Below are 18,209 nucleotides of genomic sequence, written 5' to 3' on the forward strand. Positions count from 1 at the left end.
CTCTTAAACACAAAGAAAATGGATTCAACATGTGTTTAAGCTCAAGCACTTCTGACCTGAATCCAGTGTGCACCGTGAGCTCGTTCATTTATGAGAGCTTATCACTACAAGTGAACCAGATCACAAAAGGACAGTCACTGACACCAGAGCAATTACGCTGTACAGGTCTAATCCCTTACACAGCACTTAGGACAGTTTTAAAGGCCACCGGGGCAAACTGCAGAGCTCCCTTAACTGTTAGGGTGCAGTTTGGTCCATTTTACAGCCACTGGGGCACAGGCCTGATTGTTAAGACCAGGGAAAGTAATCCCTGGAGTCAGGCCACTAAACCTGCTCTGTCCCTGTAACCATGGCAGCAGACAGGTAGTGTCTGGGTCACAGGGCAAACATGGACAGGCTTCAGAACTCACTGCTGGTTAATAAAAAACTAGCCTGGTGTGAACGCACACACATATACTCAAACACATGTGTGCATTCACACAAGTGCAAATGTGAACATACATGCACGCAAGATAAACTCATACACACTTCCAAAAAACACACACACACACACACACAGGTTCAGGTTGGCAGTGAAAGTTGGCAGTTAACCTGAGAACCGCTACAACCATGGAGTCGTACTAGGTTTCAGTTAATCAACAGTGCCACTGGATATTCAAGATGCTCAACCAGATAGAGATGCTAGATACAGTGAGTCGCAGCGACAGGTGAATGTTAAAAGGGTCCAGAAATTTTTTTATAACAAAATGATAAAAGCAGTAGTATGTTTGGAAAGTAATTCATTACTTTATATTCAGTCTCAGACATGTAAAAAAATCTTCATCCGTATATTTACACATCACCCGAGGGGTCGAAACACAGTGTCAGGAGGGAGCAGGAAGGGAAGAACTAATCATAGAGGCTAGACGGACATTTCATTCAGTGGATGGTCTCTGTTGCCAGACCAGACTGTCTGTGTCTGTGCATTTTTCTTTTTAAATATTATAGTCTCATCACTTCACTCCACTATTGCATTACATTAAAAATGCAGTGTAGGCAGTCATAAAAGACATCTTTTAAAGAATAGAAACATTTCAGAAAACACATGCTGCTACCTCAGGCCCCAAAATGCTGTCTGTTGAAATAAAGGTAATAAATAATGATGTATTGGTTACGAGACAAATTGTCCAGTTTGATTTTTCGTCTTCACGAAATGCCCAAACGATGGTCTGGTATGTCCTGCCCTTTTTAGAGAAAGACATGATCTCCCCTGGACCTTTCTCCATTTACCAGCTCTCCCTCTCTCTTTTCAGTTGCTATGAGACACTCCAGCCGAAGCCAAGGCTTCCACAATTCATTACTGGAGGAACAAAAGCCAAAGCAGTGGACAAAGCAGGGCAGACCAACTCAAACCAGCTCCCACTTAACACACACATCACACCTCTGAGTGCTCTGCTGACATACAAATGGCCAATTCAAGACATCTCTTTTTTCCTCTTTTATTTTTATTTTTACAATGCAAATGGAAGAGATGAAGAAAACGCTCAAGATACACAGTAAAAAGTCAACAGGTTGAAGGTTTAACACATTTAAGGATCAGTGAAGGTTTGTTATTTCTTCACAAGACATGATTCTTATCGCATCAAAAATGTTTTGAAAGGATTTCAGACAATGAAGTATTTCTAAACGATTGCAACAATAACATTTAATTTGTCTTTCGTGTTTTTTTAATGGATTTTGTGCCAAAGATTGAATAGGCTACAATGCACCATCAGTGCAACATCACCTGTCTCTGGCTTTCCACCATTTCTGCCATGCCAAATCATGAAACATCTCTTTTCTCTATAACCAATCAGACCTCAATCTCTGGCTGTTCTCATACAAAGAAAGAAAGAGGGAGGCCAATGAAAAAATGGCCCTCCTCCTTCCCCTCGTATCCTACACACACGACAATCACCGTCTGAGAAATGCCAACGGACGGGCAATCAGTCATTGTAATTAGGCTGGCTGCCATTCCCGAGCTTTCATAATTCAGGCTGGAGCTAGAGGACATAGGTAGTGAGAGCCCAGCTGCCGGCTGCCACAGCCCACCACTGGCTCAACCAAACCTCAACACAGGCCACTCCCTCTCCCCTCTCCCCTCTCCACTCCCTCTGATGGGGGAACCAGCAGAATTATAAGGGGCTGGCTGACTGCAAAATCGACCCCCCCCCCCGTCTCCCTCCCTTCCTCCTTCTCTACATCCCAAAACCGCTCCCACTCACACTTTCTTTTCACTGCACTGCAGAGTTTTGTTCTCTAAACTGCATGAGTGTGAGAGCAGATACCTTTTTAAAATGGCCTTTAAAAAGAGGAAGGGTCTTAATCTAAATATATTAAACACGTCTATAAAAAGTGGGCTAGTGTCATTATCCTTGTAAATTTTATTTGAAGGTGTAAAGCTTACAGGGGTTTTTTTTCCACACTGTTTCTAGGAGTGGGGAACACTAGATTTACAGTACAGACATGGCTCGCTCTTTTCTCTTTGGAATTCACAGCTAAACAGGAAGCTATGGCAGTATTCTGCAGAGATTTATTTTATTTGCTTACAGGCCGCGGTTGACTCAGAAACTGGCTTTGCCTGTTGTATAGGACCTGAAGTTTTCTTGGCAGTGAAACGAAGAACTGCAAGTTCAGCCAAAATAGACAATGAAGCAGAATGGAGAAACATGCCAAATTGCTGGGGCAATTCAGTCCAGAGGCTCATTTTTCCAAAATGATTCACACTGGAAAGAAAAGCATTTCCCTGTCCTTAGATGAACTTAGTGTGCTCTCTGTCGGCTTTACAAGGAAGCGATGGGGGAGGGAGGAAGACGTGTGCACACTCAATCACACACACACGTGCGTATGCACATGCATACACATGACCACGCAGCCATCACTGCAGATTCTTTGCTCACTGTGGAATTAGGTCATGCTCATAAAAGCCCCAAACACAGACACAGATACAAACATGCAGTACTTTACGAAGACGTTTTCAAAGTCACGGAGGGGGGGGGAAACCACACACACACCAATTCTTTGCAAGAAAAACCCAAATAAGAACAGCCGAGCTGCTTAAGTGCCATCTTTCATATACTGTACTCTGTACTGTACACTAACAGCTCGTACCATAACTATGGAGCAAGCAGTGTTTTTTAGCATGCACTCAGTTTTCAGTGCAGCGGCACTACAGTTGAAGAATGAAGGAGGACTAGGGCAAGTTTTGCATCAGTCGTCAGTGTCCTGAGGCTGGTTTATTGGCTTGTCTGGCTCCGCTGCCTGATATTGTTCACCTGTTCCTTCTTCCCACTGCAGGATGACAGTCAACAGTCTGCTGCGGCACAGCAAGTACGAGATGCTCAAACGGTATTTGTCATTATTTGTTCTTCACCAACGACGACTCCTTTTGAAAATCAGATGCTATAAATCAATATGCTGAAATGAATACCTACAGCAAACAAAAAAAATATTGTTGTGCTTAAAAATGTCATCTGCTAATGTACGGTATGTCATAAAACAATATCTACAGCTTGTGCTGGAGGAGTTCAGCTCACTTTGTAAATATCCACTCATTAAGTCTCACAGTAAAATTAGACCTTACACTAAGCAGACATTAAGCATTAGGTTACATTGAAAAGATAAAAGCCTTCTGTATGGTTTTGCCGGGAGCTTTTATGCACTCGTAACTATGCTGCTACTACTGACAGTAAATATTTGCGCAGCTGTTTTGTATTGCATCAGTGATTTGAGGCAGATATAATATTAGATCAAAAGAATGATCGGTGACAAAGTAGAGGGAGAACGAGGGAGCACATCAAGGAACAAAAATGTGTATTCGCCACAATCTATTGCGTGAAAGTTAGCACATTGTTAGTTATTTCACTGTCAGACAGAATCATTATCTTTTCACTGTCAGTCCTGAGACATTGCTTACTCATCAGATTATGCTCAGAAATCTTTAATAGCTGCTGTAATATGATTAATGATTCACCCAATGTGCATCCAGTAAGCTCCGCACTCCACACAGCTGTTAAATGATGAGCTCTACAAGCAATAAAGCACTGGAAAAGAGAAGACAGCAACGTCAAGAGATGTGCACACACACACATCTGGACAGAGGCATGAATGTGTTTGGATGATGGTAGGGAGGTTGGAACTGAGAATAAGCAGGCTGTGTCATATTATACAACCTCTAATGTTGTTGCAGAAAACAGAAAATCCTGGATTTAGACAAAATCCTGGTAAATGCATAAAGATGAAGACAGTAATCGGTCAGACCTCTTCAGAATCCCAAAAGAATGAAATGACTAATTGCAAATGGTAAGAGAAATATGAGCATTGTAGTGGCAGAGGGTGCATTGATTGTTTTTAGAGTTCCATACGGGGGTATGACAAGGCTGGGGTTTAATTCAACTTTTTAAAAAGGGTTTGTCAACAAGAGCTTCGCTGTTATTATTATCAGTTCTGATGTGCAGTTTTGCTTGGAAAACAGGACTCTGACAGATATCCCTAACTCTTCCTCCACTGACTTGAAAATGTGGGATATGAAAGATGTTGTCATGTTGCAATGAGAAAAATTCCCAGTTATTTCTGATTTCCACAGACACTGTAAAGTGCAGTATGGTTATGCACAGGCGTCAGCGACAGGTCTTAACATTAGACGGATTTCAGCGCTGGTGGATAGTGTTTTTTTTTCCCCTCATACAGCAACAAAAATGATGCAAAACAATTCAAGCTACAGAAAACAGAAAATGAATCAGTTGCAGTTTAATTTTTATAACTCATGTCTATTTTTTTTTTTGCCACAACTCCTTGTAAATATATTGTACCTCAAATTTTATTGCACCAACTGATCCACACAAGATATTGCATTTCATGGTATTAAAGTATTATCCGAACACACATTAAAGTAACTTTATTGTGGGCTGTGTACTGTATTTTGACAATTATTACCTCGATGTTTTATGTTTTTAATAATTTCTTATCGGCTGCTCTTCCCCTATAGGCCTGACTGACCTAAGAGTCTCATTTAAATTCAGTAAATTATATTTATGTATATTTCTGAAGAGTCTTTGCACAAGACCTCTCAGAGACTTTGAAACTTCGAAAGCTCCACCTTTGCCTCGGTTCTTTATGATGCATTAACATTCTTCAAAATTACTTAGCTGAAATACCGAACCGACAATTCTGTTTTCTTGACACTGCAACATCATCATAGTATTTTCCAGTATCACTACAAAATATCACGTCTATTTCAAGATTTTTAACAGAAAACAAACTAATAACTGTGGTGCTGCATGAATTAAATTCCTTCGTGCTGTAGTTTTGTTGCTGTCCGCACACGTCAGCTGCCTAAACTGAACCTTATTACTGTTGAGTGTGACACAGTTAACCATAGTTAAATAAAACTTCTATGTTTTTGTCTTTTCTTTCCATGACAATGAACCTGCAGTCACATGACACCTACCAACAAGGGGCACTGTGTACAGGAAATAGACTGAAAAATAGAAGAACCACAACAGGACTAAACTTTACAACACAGCACAAGTGCAAAAGTTAGCTTATGATGATGGGACAAAATTTCAAAATCTAACAAAATAAATATTATAACAAAAAGTGTGATAATCTGTCCTCTTGTAAGTGCCACACTGAGGGCTTTTAAGAAACTTTAACACCAGTGGGAAAACTACCCTAAAGACCAAATCAAATGTGCACAAAGGACACACTGTTAGTCCCACAAAAAATATTCTAAGAATATTCTAATGCCCCCCCCACACACACACACACACAGCGTAAATGTATTTAGGTCAAGGTTAAGGTTTTTGACAAGATTTTCAGAATAAATCACATGTCAAATAAATGTTACAGGACAAAGAAAAGTTGCAGTCGACTCACCATAACAACGCACCATGTGCTTGTTGCTTGTCAGCTGAAAGTCTCCTCCTTATGAGTCCACAGCGTAACAGGCAGGAGTGGAAACCGAGAAAAAAAGGCTGCATATGAAGGTATCGTCTTCGGCTGCAGCTGCTGCGCGTCGCTTTTGGTGCCTCGGAAATTGCCAGGGAGAGGGCGACGGGAGGACGGAGCGACCGTGTCACCAGCGCTCGTCGTTCAATTCAGTAGCCCCGAGAGTGATCCTCAGCCCGAGTTTTAATCTACGAGGTGGTCTGACGACTGTCGTGAGGACAGGATTATACACATCCCGGCGAAAGCCTCTCATCTGTTTCATCCGCTGCGCTGCTGTCCCCAATATCTCCGCACGGCTGCATGGCGAGTCTGACTCACTGTGCATAAAGGCTGGACTGCAAGTTATTATCACAGCCGACAAGGGCTTTGCCTGGTAACGTTTGTGGGAAACAAAAATATTTATTTAGCCTCGTTTCGATTTTGATAATTGTTTCTGCGGGGGATTCGGGGTCCTGGTGTGCATGTGGCTTCCGAGTATTTGCTGCGGGAGAACAATGACTCCAGAGTTTGAGGATCAAGTTGTGGAGTCATGATGCCCGCACGGTGCGAGTCATATTATTTGGTCCAAATTCTGGCTGCAGGACGACTGAGAATTAATATCTGATGCTAGGGCACTGACGAAAACCTCATATCTGCTCCATTGAGGAAGCTGGGACCTGACCTGTAGTGCATCATGCAAGTGCAGTTTTGTAGAATTTGTTCCATGAGCTGGGCTCGAGGTTCATTTACTTTGATATTTAGGCTTAATGTAGCTAGATCATCACTGTCATAATCAATCCGCATAACATACTCAAAATGTAGGGTATTTATGTAAAACAGTAGTGGAAAATTGAAACCTCTTGGCTGGTAAAGTATATTTGAATACACACTTTAGCGGATTAGAGTACATTTGTTTGCAGAACAGGAATTGAGTTAGAAGGGAAAAGTAAAATGTTAAAAGAAAAGTTTTAGATACAAAATCAGCTCATCGATGCTGCACTTGTGATAAAGGCCTATTGTTGTTACAACAGATTGTCAAACAGCTGTGGCCACTGCAAAATTTGACCTTTTTGTAAATGCAAAATGTGGACAAATGGAAGAGAAATGATTGTGAGCACCACTTTTCTGCTTTAAATTATTATACTTTTGAATTCCCTCTGTATTTCACAAGTCAGGTGCCCTAGTTTGAAAATAGGTACTATTTATCTACAGTCGGAGGGAAGGTTTTTGTACGCAGAATGCAACCAGTTGAATCGCAGCTGCACAAAATGCACCCATTTATTTTCATCAAATTTGGTGTGTTGTACTGCGAGTGTTTCTGATGGGATATTTGCTATAAACACATCCACATTTGTAAGCTCAGCAGTCAAGCACCTCTGTGCATAGTACACTCAAGCGGTCGAGTTACGCACTCTGCAGTCCTTCAGACACACTGAGTGGCCTTAGAGATGTTTTAATGGTGACTTGAGCTATCACTCAGAATAACTCCCCGTATCTTAAGTTGCACCTGTTGCTCGAACCGCTCTAAAACACAAGACTTGACAGACAGTAAACACAGACTGCACTGACTGTTCATCCTGGGCACACAAACAACTTTTACCCAGCAACATGTTTCGCTCCGAAGCCAGCCCACTTAGGCCTCTCGATAGCTGCTATTAATACGAACCATCCCTCACACTGAGGTGACTCATGTTTCTGTGGAGCCTCACTGAAATTCATGATTTATTTTGATCCCGATGCACTGCGGTGGCACAAGCAACACAACCCTGTTGACCCCATACTGCATAGAGACAAGGGTAATGAGATTAGCCGTGCATGAGTGTGACCGTCGATTGTGACGTGTCCTCTCCAGACTCTGCGTGCACGGCTTTCAGGCTCTGCAGTTCATGTGACAAAATCACCGCAGTTAGGAGAGCGAGGATTACTGGGCGGGGTGATTGGGTTCACAGAGCGGCGAGCTCAGGGCAAGACTTAGGCACTATGAGCTTGTGCCAAAGGAAATGACATAAAATGTCAGGGATTTCTGAGCTTCCATCCTCTTAATGATATTTGGTAAGTTCTATTTTAATGCACTGGGACAAATGGTTCAGTTTTTAGGCCATGAGAATGTGTCTCCACTGATCATCTTTAACATTAAATTCATTGTTTTGATGTTTGCCTAATTTGATTCGTTTTCTCTTAGGATATTCTACATTTCCTGGACAAGGGGTATGAACTTGTTGCTCTCATTGAAAGTTGGGAATATGACCATATTAGTATAGCCAGCATGCCAGCTTGTTATGAACAGAGGGGTGTGTCCACCGCTTACTCAAAATGCAGCATGTTTTGTGGCTGCAGTGCTCTCTGGCCTATTGGAGCTTTTGAAAGTTTGCCTCTCATACTTTTGATAGATAGGAGAGGGTTGATTGTGAATATCAATATGAAGTACAGGGTTAAGAAAGAGGCTCTTATTCTTTAATTCAGAGTCAAACTTAATAAACGTGACTAGGTCCAAAACAGTCAGCTGATAAATTGATTAGTCAGTCAACAGAAAATTAATCCACCTCACAGAGAGCTACTTTAATAGCATTAAGTATTTAAGGGTGTTTTCTTTTTTAAGTTAAGATAAACTTTGTTGATCTCTCAAAACAATTTGAATCTTGATTTCATAAGATAGTCAGGGCTGTTGTTGGTCTTCAGACGAGTAGTCATAGCAAGAGTATACGTACGGACCACTGACACGGGCTCCACACAGAGAGTCTCTGCAAGCACCACAGAAGTTTTGCCCTCAACACCCACCCTGTCTGGCAGCTCCAGACACAGACTCAAGGACAAAGACACAACTATGATTCTGCTTGTTAAATCAAATCGCTTCTGTCGACTTGATGTTAAACTGTTCGGGAGAGACTTCTGCTCAGCCTCAATTCTTTGATTAGTTACATACTGACCCCTGGATCAGACTAGTCACACTAGATTCAGCCGTATTTAGCTTTGTTTCGGCAGTGTGCATGACGGCTAGTGTTGTGTACGTCAGGCAGGCCTTTCATGCTGCATCATAAGGGAATTTCCTGAAGGAGTCTAAGGAGAAAAAAGACCACAGTTTATGGCACTGAAGGCATGAGATGGTATTATATTTCAGCAAGGAAGTTCTCATGCCCATGTTCTGATCCATTTAAGTGCTCGAGGAATGCACACTCCTTTGTTCTGGTTACATCGTGTCCTCATTTTCAGGACCTGCACAAATAACTTATCAAAATCTGCTACATTGTATGTTACATTTGTACAATTCCTCAAACTGTATTTATAAAAATTCCAAACTGATTTGACAAGTTTTGACATAGTTTTCGTCCAGTTGCCATGATAAATATGATTTATGTCATTGTGTTTATTTATTTATGAAATATAATGTTTTGTAATATTTGTAAATTCTGCATTTTTATTCATATTCCGCACACAATATCATGCCATATGCACAAATCGATACTGACATTGAAATAACGGGAGATTTATTTTTCTCCCCAGGACAGCTGCTCTTGGTCCAGCACCACGCAAAGGGAAAAAGCTCAGATTTTTTTATTTTTGATCCAAAGTCGCTCCAACAATGGCGAGACCGACCCTGAATGCACACATCCGTACCCTGTTTCTATACTTTGCGTCACACAATGATTCTCTTATGCTGCTTGATCAAGAGTCCAGACACAACATGTTTGCAAATGCAAAACCACTTGATATTTAGATTAAGGATTACCACTTACTTGTCTCATTGCCTTCTCTCAAATTCAATGGAGTTTACCATCATCCATAAGCATGTGAATTCCAGCTAAGGAGAAAAGTGATATGGTCGCCTGTGACTGTGGTGAGATGTTTTGCTTGAATGCTCCTTGACCTAAGACTGTCAGGAGGCTCTTTGCACACTAAGCCATGCTTATTTGTAAACAGAATGCTTTGCTGAAGTTCTCCACGCTAACCCTCCACCCTCTGAATAAGGCTGCTTTGCACAAAGAGACCATTCTCACTGCTGTTTGGACCTCATTTCTACTTTCTGTACTCCGGATTTGTTATGGAGACCTTCGTTTGCCTTGAAATGAAAAAATGCAACTAATTTTTTTTGGCAAAAAGCATGCATTAATCAGTAAATTGAGCAATTTGCAGTGGGAGTGAATGACATGAAGGTGATGTTTGATCTCTGTAGTTTTTTGGTGCCCAGACCACCAACCTCACCGACAATACACCCCCTAAAATGCTGCATGAAATCAAATGAGTCTGTAAACCAAAACTGGCAGCCGACCTCAAACTCTTGGCTGTTGCTAACTTTCTCACATTCTCCCTCGTGCTAGTCTGTTAACTTTCAGAGCTACCTCCTTAGGAAAACATGTTCATTAAATTCCCAGCAGGAGCTCCTACGTGGGCTTCACTCTGTCATTGACAGATGCATGAATGACTCAATATGCGTCTGGATTTGTAACCTGCGAGGGCTTAAGAGAGAGCCTCTGAGACAATGGCAACTGAGGCAAAGCTGCAGAGCCTTCAGTCTAAACAAAATCTCATTGTTCCTGTTTTCCACAGTTAGGGGGTTAGGCCCCCCCCCTCCCCATAAGACTCCCAGAACCTCAGTCCACTGTCCCGCCCCAGCCTCTGTACTCCAACAACTCTGAGTGCTGTTAGTGAGGCTAGTAATTAAACAGGGCTGCCTCTCAGTTTCTGCAGCTCCATGGGGGGAGTCCCTCCATGAAATGTACTCCTCATTCTGAGTCCAGACGGCAGCTGATGAGGGATTATCTACTGGCAGAGGCATGGCATACTCCCCACCATAATCTTCAATTAGTTCAGTTCACGGTGATGTGTCGGCTGGACCTGCCACTACCTTTCCCACGACTTCTTCATAAACACCGCACCAGTGTCTTGAACAATATACTATATGACCTGGGTATTTTCATACAGAAAGCATTAGATTGGTAGAGGAAATTGGCTTGAAATGCCATTTTAATTATATAAGACCCACACTTAAAACTGTAGGTTTAAGGTAAATCTAACATTCGTTATTCAAGATAATGAACTGTTTGCGTAACCACCAAATATATGTTTTTCTTTTTTTTTTTTTAAATATTTGTACTTTGCATAAAAAGCCACGGAAACACATTAAAAAAGGGTTTGGCAAACAGGTTTGTCTTTTTCTTCTTTCCTCTACAGCTGGATATTAATTTTGATGTCATTACACTACTTCTGTCAGTGCCTCGTGTAATTGAGTCAGTTTAATCTCTCCTGTTGGAAAAATTTGATGTGGCATACAATGAACTGCACTGTAATTCCTTTCGTCCAGTTTCACCTCCCTTTATTCTTTCTCAATCATTTCACTACAAAGTATGTTTGACAAAGTGCTGAAGCAAGAATTTATTGCATATCTCACATTGGTCCTTTTATTTAGCCACAGGTGTGTGCTTCTATTTGGAACTTTAAATCATGAGATTGGACTGAATGTACAAGTTCAAGTTTATTTATTTACGTGAAGGTACATGGTCTAACTGCCTATACTCTGTTATATGGGCCAAAATTTGGATGCAAATCTTGTGGCTCTATCATGAGTCACAGTTAGTGACAGTTAGTGTGGAAAGAGTGTTTTAAACCAGTTGCCTATTAGACATTTACAAATAAAATAAAATAAAATAAATATAAAAAATAAAAAATAAACCTGTCTTGATACAGTGGCTTCAGAAAGTATTCCGACCTCTTCACTTTTAGCACAACTAATTGCGATGTGTTGTGAAAAATTGCTATTTTTGCTCATCAATCTACTCAATAATCCATAACGACAGGTGAAAAACAGAAATCTCTTATTTAGAAAAGTATTCAGACCCTTAATTCAGTATTTTATAGAAGCCCCTTTGGCAGCAGTTAGAGCTTTGAGTCTTCCCGGGTAAGTCTCTACAGCTTTGCACACCTGGATTTGGGCAGTTTATCCCATTATTCCTGGCATATCCTCTCAAGATCCGTCAGATTGGATGGGAAGCATTTGTGAACTGCCATCTTCAGGTCTCTCCACAGATGTTCTATGAGGTTTAAGTCTGGGCTTTGCCAGAGACTTGTTCCAAAGCCACTTCAGCGTTGTCTTGGCTGTATGCTTCGGGTCATTGTCCTGCTAAAAGGTGAACTGTCGCCCCAGTCTCAGGGTACGTGCAGTCTGGAACAACCTCTCTGTATTTGTCTGCATTTATCCTTCCCTCAATTCTGACCAGTCTCCCTGTCCCTGCTGCAGAAAAGCCCCCCCCATAGCACAAAGCTGCCACCACCATGCCTCACCGTAGGGATGGTATTAGCCAGATGATGAGCAGTGCCTGGTGATCACGAGACATAGTGTTTGGAGTTCTGCCCCAAAACTTCCACTTTTGTCTCATCAGACCAGTTAATCTTTTCCTTCATGCTCTCAGAGTCCTTTAAATGCCTTTTGGCAAACTCCAAGTGGACCGTCATACGCCTTTTACTTAAAGTGGCTTCCGTCAAGCCGCTCTACCATGAAGGCCTGATTGATGGAGTGCTGCTGAGGTGGTCGTTCTTCCTGCAGTTTCTCTCATCTCTGCAGAGGACGTCTGAGGCTCTGTTAGAGTCATTTTTGGTCCTTCTTGCCTGGTTACTCAGTTTGGTGAGACAGCCAACTGTAGAATGAGTCCTCTTTCCAAACGTCTTCCATTTCACAATTATTGAGGCCACTGTGCTCCTGCGAACACTCAGAGCTTTAGAAATGATTTTATACAATTTTATCTTAGAAGTCTACAGAGAGTTCCTTCATGACTTCATGACTTGGTTTTTGGCCCTGGCTATTGTGTGACCTTATACTCTATACACAGGTGTGTGCCTTTCTACACTATGTCCAGTCAATTCAGTTCGCCACAGCAGGACTCCAATCAAGTTCTAGACACATCTCAAGGAAGATTAACGCAAACAGGATGCACCTGACCTCAATATGGAGTGCCACTAAAAAGGGGCTGAATACTTTTTTAAATGAGAGAGTTTAGTTTTTGATTTAAATTTGCAAAACATTTCTAAAAACATGTTTTGGGCAAAAATTTTGGGCACTTTTAGCCAATTCAAATTAAATGTACAACACAATAAAGTGTGCAAAAAGGGACGAGGTCTGAATACTTTCCGAAGTCACTGTATATCTAATCAAGAACAAAGCGAAATAACACATGGAAAAGACGTAAGCAGCGTACCAATCTATCCTAATATGGCTGATGTTACTTTGCAGCAGCTACCTTCAACTCTCTGAGGTAAAGCCTTATAACAGGCATGCTTGACAGCAATCAGCACTCCGTTCCTTATAGTCTTGGTTCATTTACAGTTTGAATAACTGAGAATTCAGAAGTATATCAAATAACAGAAGAGGAAACCTGTTAATTGCTTTGATTGAAAGATGTTTTCGAATGCTCAGTGTGGAGTTTTAAAACACAGTTCACTGACTGGATGAAATATGATACTAGAACGCCAACACGGTTCAAGTACAGCACCTTTAGCTGTTTGAGTACACAATGCATTCTTATTTAAGAGCATACTACTAGGATCATGTCTAATGCATTTCCAGCTCATTTGCAGCAAATTATGACTTATATCTGAGTTGCAAATATGAAATTAGTGTTTTTTTCCTGATTTAATCAGCCAGTAAAATAATTATCTATTTATGTTTTTCGCAAAAACTGATATTTGATAATATCTTAACACTCTCTGGAAACACTGGCTTGCAAACCCTTCAGGAGACTATTTTCTTATAATTCTGCAGTGCCCAGAACTCAACATTACCATTTTAATAATTTATCTTTCATCAGGCATCTCAAATTCTGGGGGCTTGCATGTTAAAGTGAAACTGGGTCTGTATTAAATGAACAGCAGTGTTTGCAGAGGAACACAATATTTTGAGGATCCAGCCCTCAGTACTTTAACATTGCATGAGCTAATGTTTGAAAGTATTGGCTATAATACTATATATCACTAATAACAGCCTAATGGCAAGAGACGGTTAAACTCTAAATGTATGGTCTTTCGGTAAATAATATGATAGGGCTCTATAACTCAATCTTGTCAGAACGAAGGTTACTTGAGCCATTCATCAAACGGCAAAGTGACAGCAAGACAGGTTGGACACGGAGATGTTGAAATGAACCTCTCAGCCACTACTCCGTCTCTCTTGTTAGTCAGCTTATTTTCCATGGGAAGACACCAACAAAAAGTCTGAGAGACCTGGAACATGCCTCATATATGAGCGGTCAAATCCCCAGTCCTTCTGCTCTATTATTCTTCATATTATTCTTAAAAACATTAACACTGACATGGATATGTGAAAACATATAAAAACAAAATAAAAACTCATATGGAATTTCTTTTTATAATATTTGGCAACAAGTGCATGTAATAACTCTACCTAATGCTACAGTAGTATGTTTATCAGAATTTTCCTCAGATACCTCAATAAGCTGAGGACATTAATGGAGCCAGGGGGTCAAGTCTTCCAAATGCATGTGGAAGACTTGTACAGTGTGTACAGTATGTATATATATATATATATATATATATAAAAGGCTATTTCTACCTTCCAATTTCAGACCCTGATTCCTTATTTGTAGCTTTTGCACTGCACACTTGAAAGTTCGCAGAAAGTAGTCAAAAGGTCAACCGTGGAAGGATTGCCGAGGGTGTAATGTTTTTTCATGTTTTGTTTTCTCTTTCTGATGCAATAATTGAAAAAAAAGGACAAGTTCTGTCCTGTTCTGTTCTGTTCTGTTCTGCAAAAAAAAAGGACAAGTTCTGTTATCTCATCCTGATAAAATAATTATTATTTGATCTTGACTTAACCCACACTCGCTTTATGTGATCATGCAATATTTTCATATGGTAAACATATAATCAGAGAAGATAAGACAATTCCTGCCATAGTTAGCCTGGTGCATCTGCAATAAAAGCCCCTGTGGTATACCTGTAAAGTTTTTACAGGAATTGGTATTTCTATATTTCTATAATTCTACCATAAAAGGTTTGGAGTAGCGTTCCTAGTAGTCGAGGGACAGTTTTAATTTAAATTTGCACTTCTTTTCTTTGACAAAAATGACTCCAAGATCTCAGGCAAAGACCCAATACACCGAGTCAAATTTGGTCATGACAACGTTAATAAAATAGAGAACAACCAATAACCATCTTTACGAGCTCCAGTGCAAACCATTCAGCTGGTGTTTTAATCTGAGGTGCACAACAGGTTAAGTTACATTATTATTGGAGGCGTAAAAACCGCAGTAACACCCACAGAGCGAGTCACATTCATGTGAGGAAGGGTGATCTCAGGTAAAGTGATCACATGGGCTCCCCTGGCACTTCAGGTCTGGCACTTCATCCTATTATTGCTGACAAAAGCTGGCCCATATGCTGTGCTCTGCAAGAAAGTCAGCCCGACACTGACACAAGGCCAGGAATGTTGTGACACAAACAAGGTATTAGGCTCCCACAATTTACCTGTGACCTGTTTTTTAAGGACAACTCTGCAAGAATCAGTGCCCATGCAGCCAAGTGTTTTTGTAGATGTGTGTATGTGGGTCTTGTTTGTTTTCCTTCAGAGAACAGTGATAGGCTTAGATAGGCTGGCAGACGTGCCTTAACAAGATGTGGGGCAGGCCTCGATAACACACTCAGATGAACTGTCTGTTTTCGGTCATGGGACTCCATGGACTAGTTGACCCCAGCCAGTGCAAATGAAAAACAGTTGGCTGCAGATTCAAAAATCAAAATATAACAGGAACCCTGTTTTGTTGCTATATTCATACAAATACATGCAGCATGAATAAAACTGTGGCTCAAACACATGTACATGTATGTTTTGCATTCACAAATTGCATCCATGAGGTGCATACATCTCTCTGTGCAGTGTGTTTGCCTGTGTCAGTGCACAAGGGATTTTTGCATGTGGCATCTAATGTTTACCTCATGTGGCCCGGCCCTGTTGTTGTCTGGGCATTACTGCCTCTGATCGCTGTCAATGCTCTTGGATGGTCTCCATTTAAGGGTTTTATCCCTCCGGCTGACCCAGAAGATCTTTTCCGATTTAGACTGTCTGTTAGGCCATCCCAACAGCCCCGCTGCGGTTCTTTTTACTCGGCGCTGCATGTGTTATTCATCACATGTTGTCATGAGCTGTCAAAAGCAGCCATGACAAATGCTGCTTTTCTGTTTATGAACCTAACATGTTGGCCTCACATTTCAAACCACCATTATCCTCCACAGTTGACTGCCAGTGCTGTGAAAAAAAGCTGAGAAAACAACAGGAAAGATATTAGTATAATTAATGGTCAGACTTGTGGACTTATCACAGAACAACATACTCTTTTCCCTTATAGTAGGTGACCCCAACGAACTTAAAACATGAAGCAATCAACACAAAATACGATTACTGTATATCTCTTATACCCCCCCCCTCGGCTGCTCCCAGAGATGACAAACATGCATTGTCTATGTCCACGGCCAGAACAATCGCTTCCTTTGTGGGTGAACGCTCAAGGGTCAGGCTAGGTCAAGGATATTTAAGAACTGGAGGACTGTAAAAAAATGCACATATGTGTGGGAAGGAAAATAGGACTCATTCACAAGAGGGCTATTTATAGCAAGCATTTGCTGGGTATTTTACTGTAAACCACTTATTACCAGTTGAAATCACACCCTCCTACTTGTGTATCTCTGTTTAGTTTTGTATCTAAAATGCTCAAAAGTCTGGTGAGCCTATTCAGACAAAACCATCCCCCTGTCACAGAGCTGCGCTGAAGATATTTTGGCTGCTACATGGAGACAGTTTTGTCCCTCTCTGCGTCACTTCTTCCTTCTCTTCACCCCTCCTTCTTCACACAGGCTGAATCAGCACACTGGGCGCCCCCACCCCGGGTGTTGCATCTTTGCATTGCTATCACCACAAATTTGCTTGCATCACAGACAGAGAGCTGTCTCCCCCAATGACTGAGCTAGTTTGGGAATGGTGGGCGGGAGATGAATTTGAAACAGCCGAGATGGCTCAAGTGAAAGAATCGCCGACTAGAAAAAAAAGTTTTGCTCAACTGAGATTTAAGGGGAAACAGGCATAATAAATCAAAAAGGAGCTCAAGGAGCTTCTCTGTAATGTTATTTTGGCTCTTGTTCTCATTTTAACTTTTAAAAGGCATCTGTATTCACTTTTTGCTGTGTAAAGACCACAGAGTATTTTTCCTGATGAAAAACCTGATGAAAAACATGGCCAAGGAGTTAATTCTAACCCTGTGTGATAACTAAACATGAGGCAAAGGAAGGAGATCAGTGTAAATTGGCACACATGTGAATATTACTCAGTGAACTTCCATTTGACCCGTATGATTAGAAGGGAGCTCGAGCAGTACACGTGCAGTGAGTGTTAGAGTCGAGCAGTTTATGGCTCTGGGGTCCGCTCTGTTAAAAGGTGCGAACTGGTCTGGATCCAGCAGAGACTGATTGTATACGGGTAGGAAATTTGGTGCACACTCAGTCAGTATAATTTACTGGGTCAGTGGATCTTGATTTTTATCTTTCCCAAAATCTTGGAAACATTTGGGGAAAAGATAATCTAATTAGTAGCAGTATATTTTCTGGCCGATGGCTTCAGGATGCCTGCTGACACATGTAGAAAAACCAGATGGAGAAATCTTGAGTAAACAAGAGTGTAGTAAAGAAATGTAATGATAGCAATTATATTCTAATTTGGCTACCATATTTAAAGGATAATTCCAGTTTATCACAACTTGGGTTACATTATTGGTCATTATTCCTACCAGTTCTATCTCATTGCACACTCCAACACATTTGCTGAGATCTGGGGAATTTCTACGTTGCTACCATCAGGTGCTATGGGGCAAGAAACACAAGCAGTCAGACCATCGGACGGATTGCAAACAAGCCAGCAGTATAACCAGATTATCCTCATTTGCAGGTAAAGATGAAATTGAGCACAGATGAAATGTCTGTTATAATCCCTCACTGCACAGAAAAACTGTGCACAGTACGGTAGATCAAAGTTGAACCGCAAAGTTGCTCTCTAAACTGTTATGGATGTTAACAAAGGGCAAACTAGGTAATAATTTTACATTTTGCCCTCATTTTCTATTAGAAATGAGATTGACAAACCTATGAAAGCAAGGCCCAAGTTGTGATACGTTTTTTTTTTTTTTTTAAATCCTTTAAAAAGCAGGATACAGGTGGCTATATACCATATTTTTAGAATTGCCAACAAATCCAAAAAATACACCAAAACCAAC

The 18,209-nt window shown here is 41.0% G+C and overlaps 1 long non-coding RNA gene across 1 annotated transcript in view; it reads right to left on the reverse strand.

The window, feature by feature from the left end:
• LOC120793661 overlaps positions 1 to 6,293 on the reverse strand; it is a 41,128-nt gene extending 34,835 nt beyond the window's left edge. The window contains exon 1 of the long non-coding RNA XR_005708014.1: positions 5,896 to 6,293. This is a non-coding gene — a long non-coding RNA (uncharacterized LOC120793661). The remainder of the gene's footprint in view (positions 1 to 5,895) is intronic.
• Positions 6,294 to 18,209: the final 11,916 nt, after the last annotated feature.

This window comes from Xiphias gladius, chromosome 8, assembly GCF_016859285.1.
Source record: "Xiphias gladius isolate SHS-SW01 ecotype Sanya breed wild chromosome 8, ASM1685928v1, whole genome shotgun sequence".
In the NCBI taxonomy this organism is placed as follows: domain Eukaryota; kingdom Metazoa; phylum Chordata; class Actinopteri; order Istiophoriformes; family Xiphiidae; genus Xiphias; species Xiphias gladius.